General features: G+C 46.0%; 1 pseudogene; it reads right to left on the reverse strand.

Annotated features, from left to right (window-relative positions):
* Positions 1 to 297: 297 nt before the first annotated feature.
* On the reverse strand, positions 298 to 5,701 carry LOC119947877 (annotated as a pseudogene).
* Between the last annotated feature and the right edge of the window lie 9,778 nt (positions 5,702 to 15,479).

Here is a 15,479-nt window from a genome sequence, read left to right on the forward strand (position 1 = left end):
CTTCTGCCCATCCACTTGAATCCATAAACATTACACACTGGGCATTAGGAATGTTATCAAATGTAAAACCTGACAAATCAGAAAAACAGAACTGAAGCAGAGCAGAAAAGCATCCTCCAAGAAAACGTAATAATCTTCCCTGGAAACACTCTTCTGGAGATTAGAAATCATTCTAACAGCTTTTGAAATTTTAACAGTGTCCATTAGAGGAATTAAATCTCCCTCAAAAAGAAAAACCTTCTCTGTGACAAAAAATTCTGCCAATAGAAATGACTCCACCTGGAAAATGGTTAGCAATTAGCTTCCCTGGAGGCCACACTGGAGGAGCCAATGGTATTTGAGAGAACCTGAACCAGACTCCATGTAGGCTATGGAAAAACAGGATTCCACCCAGAAAAAGGTCTATAATCAGAGACAACTTGAATCTCTCTCCCTACTCCTTGGGAGCGGAATCAACAGCAGACTCTAAAATTGTTCTTTGATGCGGTAACACTTAATTTGCACGTACATGTCATTTCAAACTTGTGGTTCGGCTCAAAAGCTTCTGTTTTTCTCTGTAGGGAAAGGCAGCAGGAAGCTGCATCCTACTGGGGAACTATTCAGAAATGCCACCTTTCCTTGCATCCAGTTGGGGTCAGAATGGGGAATCATCACACTGAAAATCCTGCTAACAACAAAAACATTTCAAAGTCCTAGCAGAGACTCCACCAAGTTCTTACTCTATAATATTGCACTCCTATCACACCCTGAGGCTTCCCTTCAGTAAGACTGCAAAGGCATTCTCCTGGTTCCCTCTCCTCACTGCACCTCTTTCTCTCCCCCAGCTCTGAGCACCAATGAGGACAGGGAAGGAAGGGGGCTTAACATCCCAGGATTGCGGGGGGTGGGGGGGGGGGGTCCTTTGCATTCTTCCTGTACACCCATCAAAGAGATGTATGTGGCTCACTTTGGGAGGGTCATTTTCCAGAGGGACGTGGATTTCACACTATCCCAGAGTATCACTATCACTGTATCAGCTTCCTTGCTGACCTCCCAACCTCCTGTCTCTCCCCACTCCAGTCCATACTGCAGTCTGCTGCCCAGATCATTTTTCTACAGAAATGTTCATTTCATGTTTCCCCACTCCTCAAGAACCTCTTGTGGTTGCCCATCCACCTCCACTTTCCTAAAAACCCACCTCTTTCAGAACTCTTTCTCAGTTATTCCACATCTCACTAATCAGAACCCCTCATTATCCACCTATAGCACTGAAACCTATTGGTTTAGATATTCCACTTACTCATTCAGTCTTCGCTAACTTTTAACATAACTGCTTACATCTATGTTTCCCCTTTAGCTCACATTGGGCGTGTAAGATGGGTGGTAGTTGGCAGGGGAGGGGGGCGTGACAGTGGAGGGGGGAGGGAGAATCCTCAAACCCCTCATTTGTTCCAGAGTCTTTACATCCCTCTCCCAGGTCAGGGTAAAGTCTGATGCAGCATCTGAGCCACAGAATCTGGTGGCAGAAGTCATCACAGAGGGAGTTTTGGTGCTGAAAATTTTTTTAAAAACCCCACACTATCTGTTATAAAAATAAATGGGTGACCAGCCACCCTTCCCAAGAGAAGCAACATGGCCTAGTGGAAAGAGCACAGTCCTGAAACCCAGAGGACCTGGGTTCTAATTCTGCCTTGGCTATTTACTTGCTGTGTGACCTTGGGTAAGTCACAGTTTCTCTGTGCCTTAGTTTTTCCCTCTGTAAAATGTGACTAATCAATCTATCATTGGTATTTATTGGACACTTGCTGTATGCAAAGCACTGTATTAAGCACTTGAGAAAGTATACTACAACAGACATGGTTGATATGATCCCTGCCTACAAGGAGCTTACAGTCTCGAGGGGAAGCATTAGTCTCAAAGAGGTACACTGGAAGTCCAGAAGAGGAGAAGAGTTAAAGAGAAGGAGGAGAGGGTCTTAAGAGTTGTTGGCAGCCTGGATCGGAACGCCATAGGTCCCCCCAAAATACTACAGCAATAATGCATTTTATCTCTAGACTGTAAGCTCTCCAGACTGTTAGCTCATTGAGAGTGTGAATTGTGTCTACCAGCTCTGTTATATCATTTTCTTGTACTCTCCTAAGCAGTTAGTACAGTGCTCTGTACACAGTAAGTGCTCAATAAATATGATTGATTGATCAGACACCCCCATTCCTCACAGAGGAGCACAGCCCAGAACAGTGAAGTCAGCTCTGAGGACTGTCAGCCAACAAGCTCATGGGCACCTCCAAGCCGTATGGAAGGTGGGAGGGTGGAGCCAGCGGTAATGAGGAGAAAACACCCTGTAGCTGAGCATTTGATGCTCTGAGTATCTCTCAGCATGGCACCCAGAGCTGGCTCCCTATACTCAAAACACTGTGAGGCAGAGAGGTGGCTAGGGCTCTAATCTGCACTGCTACCACTACAAGAGAGGGGAGGCATAGGGAACATAGACACAAGAGCTCACTCCAGGTCAGGCACCTTTAACCCCATTTTTCCCCAGCAGGGCTCAGCATATGCCTAGCAGTCCAGGTACTGAGCGCAGGCCGCTTCCATGAAGCTTGAACACATCCACACCGAGCTGACCCAGTCTGTTTCTCTTGGCCCTAACGAAGATGCTCCCAAGGGAGCGAACCATCATGAGTACCCATGCTGTAAGCAGGGTTCCGTGGCTTCTCATTGGTGGCTGAGCAGGAAGGGGGCAATGGTACCCATTCACCACTCTTGATCCCTCCTCCAACTATCCCATACATCTCCACCTCATGGCCCAATCCACCATCTTGGAGCCACGTGGTCTGGGGGGCATCCTTCAAATCCCAAGACATTGAGGAAAAATGGGGCGCTAAGGTCAACCCCAAGCTGGGCTGGGGCAGGAGTTGGAGGTGGTCTGCAGCAGCAGCAGCTCCAGGAGACACTGCAGGCTGCACCCAGGGGCAGGGCTGTGGGATGCATCATGGTCTACGGTGTTGGAGTGTATGTGTGACAGAAGGGGACGGTGGTCTAGGGCTGCTGGAGCCGGTCCCCAGACTGGTAGGGGGTCGAGGAGCTGCGTGCAGGCATCCAGAACGGCAGTGGCTCAGGTCCTCAGGATGTGCCACAGGCCTGGGGGGACGGGGGAGGGGAGGGGAAGTGTCATCTCCGAGCCCCCTCTCTGCGCCACAGGGCTCATCCCAGACTGTGGGAGTGACGCTTGGATCCCCCATCTCCGTACTGTGGAGTTCAACCCAGACCATGGTTTGGAGTTGGGGAGGAGAGGGTGTTGGGGAAAAAAGAACTGCAGTGGCAGCCCAGGGATGCCCCATGGCAGCAGAGGCTTTATGTGCAGGGCTCTGTGGTGGAAGCACCCTAGGGCTCACCTCTCTGCCACAGAGCCTGAGCCTGAGGAAGGAAAGGTGTCTGTTCATTGTTAAATTGTACTCTCCTAAGTGCTTCGTACAGTGCTTTGCACACAGTAAGTGCTCAATAAATATGATTGAATGAATGAAAAGGGTGACACGCTGGCAGAGAGGAAACTGAGGCACAGAGAGCTATGCCAGTAGATTCCCTCAAGGCTGTCCAGCAAGTCATTAGTGGTGAGAGCCCAGGAGTCCTAATCCCAGGTCAGAGGCTTGCCCCATGCTGACTGCTTGTTCCTCCCTGGGGTTGGCATAGATCGGCGAGTACTTGTCCCAGTGCATCCCGGGGGCCTGGTGGCTCTGGACGGCAAACAAGTCTTCAGCCCTCAGGGTGGGGTTGGCACTGCCCATCACCTTGATGTTGGTGGTGGCCCAGGGCAGGATGATGTCACAGGGCCCCTTCAGAGAGGCCTTTGTGCAACAGGGCCATCTCTGTTAGCTGGTACATGCTTGTCAGCATCTATCCATTATACTCAGTGCACAGTGTCCCAGGCTTCTTGGCAGAGGAAGACTCGGTCACAGAGAAAGCATTGTTTTCCATAAACATGCTCTGAGCCGTTTTTTAATGGTATTTAATAATAATAATCATGACAATAATAATTGTGGTATTAAGCGCTTACTATGCATCAGGCACTGTACTAAGCACTGGGGTGGATACAAGCAAATCAGGTTAGGCAAAGTCCCTTTCCCGCATGGGGCTCACAGTTTTAATCCCCATTCATTGAATAGTATTTATTGAGCACTCACTGTGTACAGAGAACTGTACTAAGCACTTGGGAAAGTACAATACAGCAATAAAGCAATAAATCTTACAAATGATGTAACTGAGGCACGGAGTAGTTAAATGACTTACCCAAAGCCACAAAGCAGAAAAGTGGCAGAACCGGGATTAGAACCCATCACCTTCTGTCTCCCAGGCCCATGCTCTATCCACTATGCCATGCTGCTTTCTATTTTGTTAAGTGCTTATACTGTATCAGGCACTGTACTAAGCATTGGGGTAGATACAAGCTAATTAGATTAGACACATGCCATGTCCCACATGGGGTTCACAATACATCCCCATTTTACAGTAGAGGTAACTGAGGCACAGAGAAGTTAAATGGCTTGCCCAAGTTCACAGAGCAGATAAGTGGTGGAGTTGGGATTAATCCCAGGTCTTTATGACTCTTAACACCCATGCTCTATTCACTAGGCCATGCTGCTTCTCTTAGAGCCTTCTGCTCTTTTGGGATGGGTTATCCATCCTCTTGATTACTCTTCTCAGGGCTCAGCTTGGTCATCTGAGAGATATTGGGGTGACATAGAAGAAGGCAAAGGATCAGACTTAGGCAGCCAGAGCAATGGCCAGAGTGGCACTGTCCCAGGTGGTACTCGTTTGGTGTTCATTCTCATTAGATGTATATGACAGTGCTTGGCACATACTAAGCATTTAGAAGCAGTGTGGCTCAGTGGAAAGAGCCCAAGCTTTGGAGTCAGAGGTCATGGGTTCAAATCCCGGCTCTGCCAATTGTCAGCTCTGTGACTTTGGACAAGTCACTTAACTTCTCTATGCCTCAGTTACCTCATCTGTAAAATGGGGATTAAGACTGTGAGCCCCCCGTAGGACAACCTGATCACCATGTAACCTCCCCAGTGCTTAGAACAGTGCTTTGCACATAGTAAGTGCTTAATAAATGCCATTATTATTATTATTATTAAATACCACATTATTATTATTATTATTATTATTATTATTACAATCCAGACCACCCAAGTAGTGAGGGACATGGTGGTGGTGAACAGCAGGAAGATCCTGTATTTCTACCAGCACTTGAAGCTGCCGCAGAGAGTGGGCCAGGCTCTAACAAAACCCACAAGCAGGAGAAGCATCATGTAGATGGGTGCCATGACAAAATCCACATTGGCCAAGTCGCATGAGGCCCCCCGCCCACCCCACCAAACCCCCGCCACTGCCAATGTTGTTACCGGGAAGCCTGACGTGACTTCCGGCCCGGACCAGAGTGACTATCAACAACTTATTGTTGATGACCTCTTCCACCGCGACTGACAGGCAGGTCACTGCAAAAATCACCCAGCCCCGGGGGCCATGGGTCTTTCTTGCCAGGGGGTTGAGAGCGAAGATGTAAGCCACCAGGCAGGAGAAGCAGATCTCAAAGAGGACCACAAAGAGGAAGCGCCGAAGTGTGGGTGAGAAGTCCGGCTTGACCACATGGGCGAAAACAAAGCAGAAGAGGCCGAGTCCTCATCAGGAAGAAGAAATGGGTCCCTGGAAAGATCTGCTTCCACATTTAAGTGCCCGTTCTCCCTCCTCGTTTAGACTGTGAGCCCCATATAGACTAAGGACTCTGATCTGATTGTCCTATAATTACCTCTTTTTGTTTAAAAGTGGTACTTGTTTAGCACTTATTATGTGCCAGGCACAGTCCATGTCCCACGTAGGGCTCACAGTCTGAATTCCCATTTTACAGATGAGGTAACTGAGGCCCAGAGAAGGGAAGTGACTTGTCCAAGATCACACAGCAGACAAGAGGTGGAACCAGGATTAGAACCTAGGTCCTTCTGATTCCCAGGCCCGTGCCCTATCCACTATAATAATAATAATGCTGGCATTCATTAAGCACTTACTATGTGCAAAGCACTGTTCTAAGCATTGGCCCAGAGAAGTGAAGTGACTTGTCCAAGGTCACACAGCAGACAAGAGGTGGAACCAGGATTAGAACCTAGGTCCTTCTGATTCCCAGGCCCGTGCCCTATCCACTATAATAATAATAATGCTGGCATTCATTAAGCACTTACTATGTGCAAAGCACTGTTCTAAGCATTGGCCCAGAGAAGTGAAGTGACTTGTCCAAGGTCACACAGCAGACAAGAGGTGGAACCAGGATTAGAACCTAGGTCCTTCTGATTCCCAGGCCCGCGCCCTATCCACTATAATAATAATAATGATGGCATTTATTAAGCACTTACTATGTGCAAAGCACTGTTCTAAGTGCTGGGGAGGTTACAAGGTGATCAGGTTGTCCCTCTGGGGGTTCACAGTCTTAATCCCCATTTTACAGATGAGGTAACTGAGGCACAGAGAAGTTAAGTGACTTGCCCAAAGTCACACAGCTGACAATTGGAGGAACCGGGGTTTGAACCCATGACCTCTGACTCCAAAGACCGTGCTCTTTCCACTGAGCCACGCTGCTTCTCTATACCAAGCTGCCCAGTGCTACCTCAGTGCTCACTGCAGTGTTTGGCACAGAGCAAATGCTTATCAAATAGCACAATTATCATTATCACTATTATTAGTATTATTGTTATTAAGATGCTTGCCTGCCAATTGGCTGAGCCCAAAGAGGGTGCTTCATTCTTTCACTCATTTTATCCCTTTGCTTGTGTCTGTTCAAAGTTTGCTTTCAAAAACTAATATAGTAGGATGTTTTCCACACCTCTGAAGGCCTTTCCTGAAAAGGAAGCATTTGCAAAATGCCGGTACTAGTTTTAGTAGTGTTAAACAAAATTGCAATCATTGCGATATTTGTTAAATGCTTACTATGTGCTAAGCACTGTATGCCCAGGTCAAACACGATAGAAAAACAATAAACCATGGCCAAGTAGTGTTCAAAGAAATCATCAGCAGATATTTGCTTCCATCTCCATTCTGAAATTTCAACAGCTCTTTCTTGTACTGTGAATTATATGGTGGTTTCTTCCGCCCCAGAAAGTATATGACAAATTAATGTTCAGACAGAGAAGATACCATCTCTGCTGAGACATGAAAAAGACAAACTAGGTTCAAAGTGAAACAAGAAAGAACTTCCTAACTAAAGGGTCCTTGGGAACCTGGAGGCTTTTAAAAACAGGGCAGTCTGGAATCCTGCCTGAGGCGGGGAACCATGAACCCTGCTCCTCCCACAATTCCTCCACCCTGACATTGATTGCAGCCAGGTGACAATCCTTTATTTTTCCTTGTCTCTCTCCATCCTTTATCTTTCTAGGTCTTAGTAATCTTTTTTTTTTCTTTTTGCTTTGAGGAAGTGACCTCCATTGGTATTTCTGAAACCACACCTAAAGAGAAACATCTTTCGGCTACCCAAAGACATATCCACTGGCATACTCAGTAATTTATACACTTCTTCTTTCCATCAGTAAATTATGATGTGCCTGTCTTGCCCGATAGATTGTAAGCTCCTTGTGGACAGGAATCATGTTTCCTATATCCATTGTACTCTCCCAAGCATACAGTAGATGCTCAATAAATACTATGGATTGATTGATTACAGTGCCCTGCCCACAGGAGGCACTCAGTAAAGACCCCACATACAATAAGCACCCTTTACAATGCTCCACACCCAGAAGGCATCCAGTACACTGCCCTGCAAACAGTAGGCACTTGGTACGATAGGTGCTCAACACAGTGTTCTACTCATTAGGCATTAAATAAATGCTATTGATGGTGAGGATGATGATGGTCCTGGGGCTAAGGTTGAGGCTGAGTTGGGACTAGAGCTGGAGCTGGGGATGGGCTGGGATCATTCGTTCATTTCCTAGAGGGCAGAAAGTTTCCATGTGGAGAAGTCTTCTCTGTGGGCCTTCTTTTACTTCCCGTGAGGCATGAATGCAGAGATTTGGGGCCACATGGCTGATGCCAAAACACATAATACATGCCTCTGTCCCCACAGACAAACTGTGAAAGGAGGACTCAATGAAGGTGACCTAGGAGCCCTTCTTGCCTATTACACTTGTGATGGCCTTTGGCCACTTGCACGCACAGATCAGGAACCTCGATTGGCCATTAATGACCCACCCAACAAAAACTCTAGTCACAAACTAGAGCATTCAATCTCAGCAAAGGCATATTAGGAAAGCATGTCTAACTGTTGATTAGTACCACATCCTCAGCTGCTGAGCCACCTTGGGAGTGGGCATCGGGATGGGATGGGAGTAAGTCTGGGGGGAGCGGAAGCTTTTGAACAGATCATGGGCTTTCCGACACTTTGGTGTTTTACAAGATGGTTCAGCAGGCCACAGTTCATGTGGCCCTTTCCTAAAGTGTTACAAAAACCCAAAACGAGGAACTTGCCTGAATAGGCAATTTCCCCATTTTTAATGAGCACCAGAGTCTCTCTGTTCTTAGCTGCCAGATGCAGTATGAGCAAAAAATGTAAGTAAAATGTAGTGGCAGGACATAAATGGATTGGGAGCATTTGTCCAGCTAAGTTGCTCTCTCCTTTGAGAAAAGGGCTCATTAAAATAAAAAAGGCTACTCATTAAACAAAACAAAAAAGTTTTCCAGCAGTGAGCTGGAAGAGCACTTCCCTGTCAGCTCAGGGAGAGAGAGCCAAACTCCTCTCCTGAGACACACCCACATCCACAAATCCAGGTTTGAATGTTGCTATTTAGAGAAGTCCTGCCAATCTGTGTTCCCTTTCATCTTTTCCCAGTTTTGAACCCAATTTTATTCTCAACGCAAGAAACCATTCAACTAGTTTAGCTTTGGCAAAAGTGGAGGGGAGGGCCAATATGCCAGGGTTTGGTTACTGCTTTGAGGCCCTCCATTTCACTCATCATTGTTGTCAGGCCCTGGGCAACTTTGTTGTCTCACACTGATTCACTCTCTCCAGCTCCCAAGATCTCTCTCCTATCTCTGATATTTGCCTGGCATCACGCAGAATCTGCTGCTGCAATGTGGGAACATGTGGAGAAATTATGTGTTTTTGTCACACCCTATTAAACGGTATTCAAAACACAATGCCCCAGAAACTACATTGATTGTAGGTTTTATAACCCTTTTCAGGCTAATGGAAACAATTTAGTACCATGAACGAAAACATAGCTAGTGCAGCTGTGGGAATCTTAAACTGCTCAGTTCAGCAGTCCTGTTCCAGCTTAAGAAGGATAAAGTAGTTAAAGTTCAGTTGGAGTCCATTCTTCTAAGTCTTTGACAGATCATTTCAGATTCATGTCTTCAAAGTTTTCAACATTCTTTGAACAGAGATTGTTTCTTTGGCATTCTTGATTTGCACTTTTAACTTTTTCAGAGGCTGGGAAAAGTCAGCTGTCATCATTCATTCAATCATTTATTGAGAGATTACTGTGCACAGAACACCATACTAAGCGCTTGGGAGAGTACAATGTAACAGTAAACACATTCCCTGCCCACAATAAGCTTACAGTCTAGAGGGGGAGACAGACATTAATATAAATAATGCTTCTAATGGCCATCCTCTTCCCAGCATGGTGTTTTCCCTCATACAGCTAAAATAATAATAATAGTAATAATGCAATAATGCTAGCATTAGCTAGCTGATGCTCTGTCCATATGTCCCTCTAGGTGCCATACCAGAACCACAGCATGCATAGAAAATCATTCCATTATGTTGGCTATAAAATCACTACAGCCTCAATCCAAAACTAGATGAGCAGGTGGAGAGAGGGATTTCACTTTTGCTCTTTCATTCATGATTGAAATGAAAATGGAGAACCAGCTCCTTTCTCAGCTGGATAATATCCCCAACTCAAGAACTACATTCCACCAGGCAGAGCCCACCCTCCAGTCCAATATCAGAAACTATCCTGCATTCATTGAGTACCCACACCACACCCAGCACTCAAAGATATCTGAACTGCTTGACAAATTGATCACTAAATGAGCCATTAGCTGAAGGACCCGCCTTTGGGAAGGCCAGATGGTACTTGGAAGAAACGCTTACAGATGCAAAAGTGATTGTAAACCAACCTGATAGGGGTGGAGGGCCAAGGGCTGAATGTAGCTGAACTAGAAAATAACCATTTCACAAAGGAAGCCGTTTATGAGAAGCAGCAGTAAAACTGCTTAATTCCTCAGCGTCTCGAGGGAGAAATCGAAGCCGTTTGAGAAGTGCTGGAGTGAGTGCAGCCGGCGGTGTGTTTGTCAGGAAGAGAATGTTAGGGAAAGTGAGTTAGCAACTTCACCCTCCCGGCTTGCCAGGCACCAACAGGTATGCAGTTTCCTACATTTGGGAAAGGCAGCTGGCTATCCCAGTTGAACGCTCATCTACTGCTCCATGGAGAAAGTGGAGAAAAACAGTCGTCTCCTACCTCCCAATACCAGACATCGAAAGGCAGACAGGTTCTTTTCCCTGTGTTCTTGTGGTCTGACTGACTCTGTTTCATTTACCCCCCTCACTCACTCACCGTCCAAAGCCCAGGTTATTTGCTGCAGTGAACTCTACTTCCCAGGTGATTTCCTCACAGATAATATCCTGTAAACAACCAATTGAAACTGGAGAGAAAACAGAAGCTGGGAAACACCAGGGTTCGATCGTTTCAGACCAACAGGCAGCAATTATTTTCAAATGGCAACTATAAATCTTTCAGTTTCTGATTCCTGAGAGATATTCATGATTAATAAATTCTTTGAGCACCAAAGATTTCCTCACTTGAAAATATGTATTTTCCTGTCTCACAGGACACTAAGGACATTTTAAAGCCTTGAGTAGTGGAAAAACTCCACTCTCAGTACTCCAGATGTACAGGTGATGTATTAGCTTTCTGCTTTGTGTTCAGGTAAGGGAGGGTACTAACAGCTCATGATAACCCCCTGTTATAGCATTGCTGGATACTTGTAACAGCTCTGCAGTGAGCCTGGAGCTGTCTGCTTGGGTAATCTGGAGAGCATGAGTTTGGTATGTGTTTATATTTACAGGATGAAAAACTGAATGCCTTCCCAAAGATAATTAAACTTTGGAACTGTTGGCTCTCTCCCAAAAGCTCAGGTATTATTGTAATGAAAGAGGTAGTGAACCTCAAAAGCTCTAGTCGAGTTTGAAACCAGATAACATAATAGCAACCCTGTTCTCTCTAGAGCCTCTGGGATTATAGTGTAGCACATCAACCCAATCATAGAATAATAATAATAATATACATGGAGCTGGAGTTGAGTTACCATGAAAACAAGCAAATTTCAAGTTAAGGAGGGGCTTTATATATATATATATATATATATATATATATATATATATATATATATATATATATAATGTGTGTGTATATATACACAGAAGTATCAGAGGTGAATTTGCTCACTTCATTTATTATGTCCTCTGCCCAAAAAGCAAAGTAGTCACCAGAATTAGTTTTGAGTCTAGTGTGGGTTGTTGTTTTCCACAATCAAAGATTAATTCATTAAGGAATCATGGTATTTTTATGCATCTACTATGTGCTTAACATATATGTATATATATATATACACAGAAGTATCAGCAGTGAATTTGCTCACTTCATTTATTATGTCCTCTGCCCGAAAAGCAAAGTAGTAACCAGAATTAGTTTTGAGTCTAGTGTGGGTTGTTATTTTCCACAATCAAAGATTAATTCATTAAGGAATCATGGTATTTTTTAAGCGTCTACTATGTGTTAAGCACTGTTCTAAGCATTAGGATAGATAGAGAAGCAACGTGGCTTAGTGGAAAAAGCCCAGCTTTAGGAGTCAGAAGATGTGGGTTCTAATCCTGACTCTGCCACTTGTCTGCTGTGTGAACTTTTTTTTTAATGACATTTATTAAGCGCTTACTATGTGCAAAGCACTGTTCTAAGCGCTGGGGAGGTTACAAGGTGATCAGGTTGTCCTGCAGGGGGCTCACAGTCTTAATCCCTATTTTACAGATGAAGGAATTGAGGCCCAGAGAAGTTAAGTGACTTACCCAAAGTCACACAGCTGACAATTGGCGGAGCCGGGGTTGGAACTCATGACCTCTGACTCCAAAGCCCGTGCTCTTTCCACTGAGCCACGCTGCTTCTCTGGGCAAGTTACCTAACCTTGGGCAAGTTACCTAACTTCTCTGTGCCTCAGTTACCTCATCTGTAAAATGGGGATTAAAAGTGTGAACCCCATGTGGGACACCCTGATTACTCTATACCTACCCCAGCACTTAGAACAGTTCTTGGCACATAGTAAGCACTGAACAAATACCATAATTATTATTACACAAGTCAATGGGATTGGACACAGTCCTTGTCCTACATGGGGCTCCCAGTCTAAAGATGAAGTTGTAGACAATTTTGGCACCCTGGGTATTAATGAGGCTGAGAGTCCCACTAGAATGTAGAGTTCTGGTGGGCAGGGAACATGTCTACCAACTCTGTTGTGTTGTAATCTCCCCAGGCAGCTAGTCCAGTGCTTTGCATACATTAAGTGCTCAGTCAATACCACTGATTGACAAGACCAGTTGAATAGCTGGCAGATATCTGTACAATGAGACCCTGAATAGCAGCTGTCTACAGAGCCTGGCAGTTTGCTATTCTACTTCTTTGATCTTCAATCAATTTGAGCACCTCTGGGATACTCTGGTTGCTGAATGACAGTGTGGTCTGTCTGCAGCAGAACATCCCGATTATCCAGCTAATGCTACTATTACAGCCCCAAACCATAGTGGCCATTCCTGGTCCAGAGGTTTCGTGATCTGGAACCCAGAAGCAGTAGCATGGTGTAGTGGATAGAGGATGGGCCTGGAAATCAGAAGGTCATGGGTTCTAATCCCAGCTCTGCCACTTGTCTGCTGTGTGACCTTGGGCAAGTCACTTCACTTCTCTAGGCCTCAGTTACCTCATCTGTAAAATGGGGATTTAGACTGTGAGAGCCTCACTTGGGACAGGGACGGTGTCCAACCCGATTTGCTTGTATCCAAACTAGAGCCAATACAATGCCTGGAACACAGTAAGTGTTTAACGAATACCATCACTATTATTACTATGTATTAGGAGAATGGACACAGAACCAGCCCCACCTTACTCTGGTCAGCCCAACCCTCCCTCGGCCAAGATCCACATTTCCCTGCTGACAGTAGGCTGAGAGCAAATTATCCCCCACAGGCCCTGCTCACATGGTTCCCACCAGCTCCATGACCATTTCACCTGTCTCTGCTCTGCACCAGGTCCCGGTGCCTGCTGGGGACTGGTGAGTGCAGGGCCCCGGGGCAGGGAAGGACAATAACAATGACTGCAAGTTATTTCATGGGAGCAGCAGACTGCCAGGAATGAAAAAGAGAAAGAGACAGAAATCACGTGGTGTAGCTTTGACTTCCGTCTCGGCATTGCTGGGGCCCATGCACAGGGAGCAGGAGAGAACTAACAGTAAGTGACAACTAACTGAGCATGCAGCTCACTCCATGGACAAGTACAGGTGCACTTTAAGCTGGGGTTGAGCTACTTTTAGTAGCATGGCTCAGTGGAAAGAGCACAGACTCTGGGAGTCAGAGGTCATGGGTTCTAATCCTGCCTCCGCCACTTATCAGCTGTGTAACTTTGGGCAAGTCACTTAACTTCTCTGTGCTTCAGTTATCTGTAAAATGGGAATTAAGACTGTGAGCCCCACATAGGACAGCCTGATCACCTTGTATCCACCCAGCACTTAGAACAGTGCTTTGCACATAGTAATCACTTAACAAATAACATCATTACCAAGCGCTTAGCTCAGTGCTCTGCACACAGTAAGTCCTCAATAAATATGATTGAATGAATGATGAATCAACCACATCTCATTGTCATGAGTATTCAGTCAACAGCATCTATTGAGCCCGGGCTGTGTATTAGGCACTAGGGAACATTCAATAGAAGGAAGACAATAGGAATCCCTGCCCTTGAGGAGCTTAAAATTTAATGGATGCATCTTGTTGAATTCAGTCTCAAAGTTTGCAAACAGGTACACAACATCCCCTCCCCACCCCATTACACTCTCCAGACCCACCCAAGTATTGTCATATACAGATACAGTTTAGAATAGATTCCACTCAAGAGACTTGCAATTAGAGTAGAATTTTTGGTGGCATATTACTAGCGTGTTCAGAGAAATCACCACTGATACTTAGCCCTGATGATTTTCCCAATCTGTTTGATGTAACTCCATCCAGCACTGTAACTATTCCTCCCTCACTGCTATTTTCTAGGTTCAGTTTCCCAGTGGATTAATGGCCAGCTGAGAATAGAATCCACAACCGCAACAATTGAAACAGCTCAGACTAAGTCCCAAGTCAGGTAGACTGTAATCTTGTACAGGTACAGCTGTAGCTGGAAGCTGGGAGGGCTAAGGTTTAGAGGTGGAACCTGTGCCCATCTCCCACCCCCACATCCCACAGGGCCCTGTGCTCCTAGCATTTTCTACTCTGGCCACCTCCTCTGATAACGTCCAATCCCTGCGGATCTCTGAAGAGGGGTCTGAACCTAATCCCACATCCCACACAACATGCCATCTGAATCTGGGTTCCGGGAAGGAGTTGAGGAGACTGGGTTCAACAATGGATTAAGTACAGACCCCTCTTTGGAGATCCATGGGGATTGGGCATTGCCGGAGGTGAAAATGTTAGGAGCACAGGCCCTCCTCCCCAGTATGGCCTATCCACCTGCCCATTGTTGATCTCCAATCTCTGCCCTGCCCCGAGTCTGGTTTCCAGGGTAAAAGAGATGACATTGCCCCACTTTTCCCCCTCCATCACTGGGGTACTCAGGGCTGGAGCTAGAGGGATGTTCCAGGGAGACCTTGGGTCCAAGGGCGACTTAGTCCCATAGCCCACACAATGGGCCTGTGCTCCTGTGCTTCTACCAGGCTGTGGAAAATAACACTCTGGAGACAGAAGCAAAAGGGATAGAAGGAAAATGATCCCTTCTCAGTGCAGGAGGAGGGTCTCTGTACCTTGACAGGTAGAGATGCAGGGGAGGAGTGGGAAGGGACCCGAGTCATCCGGCCTTCAGCACAGCCTGTGATGGCATGATATTATGCTGTATGACCGGCCTAACATCTGTGACATCAAGGGTGTTCTGTTTGAAAATCTACTTTCATCTCAGCGTGGGTCAGTGGAAAGAGCACCGGCTTGGGAGTTAGAGGTTGTGGGTTCTAATCCCGGCTCCGCCACTTGTCAGCTGTGTGATTCTGGGCAAGTCACTTAACTTCTCTGTGCCTCAGTTACCTCATCTGTAAAATGGGGATGAAGACTGTGAGCCCCACGTGGGACAACCTGATTACCTTGTATCCCCCAGCACTTAGAACAGTGCTTGGCACATAGTAAGCACTTAACAAATGCTATTATTATTAAGGGCTTAGTACAG

The sequence above is a fragment of the Tachyglossus aculeatus genome, chromosome X4 (assembly GCF_015852505.1).
Source record: "Tachyglossus aculeatus isolate mTacAcu1 chromosome X4, mTacAcu1.pri, whole genome shotgun sequence".
In the NCBI taxonomy this organism is placed as follows: Eukaryota; Metazoa; Chordata; class Mammalia; order Monotremata; family Tachyglossidae; genus Tachyglossus; species Tachyglossus aculeatus.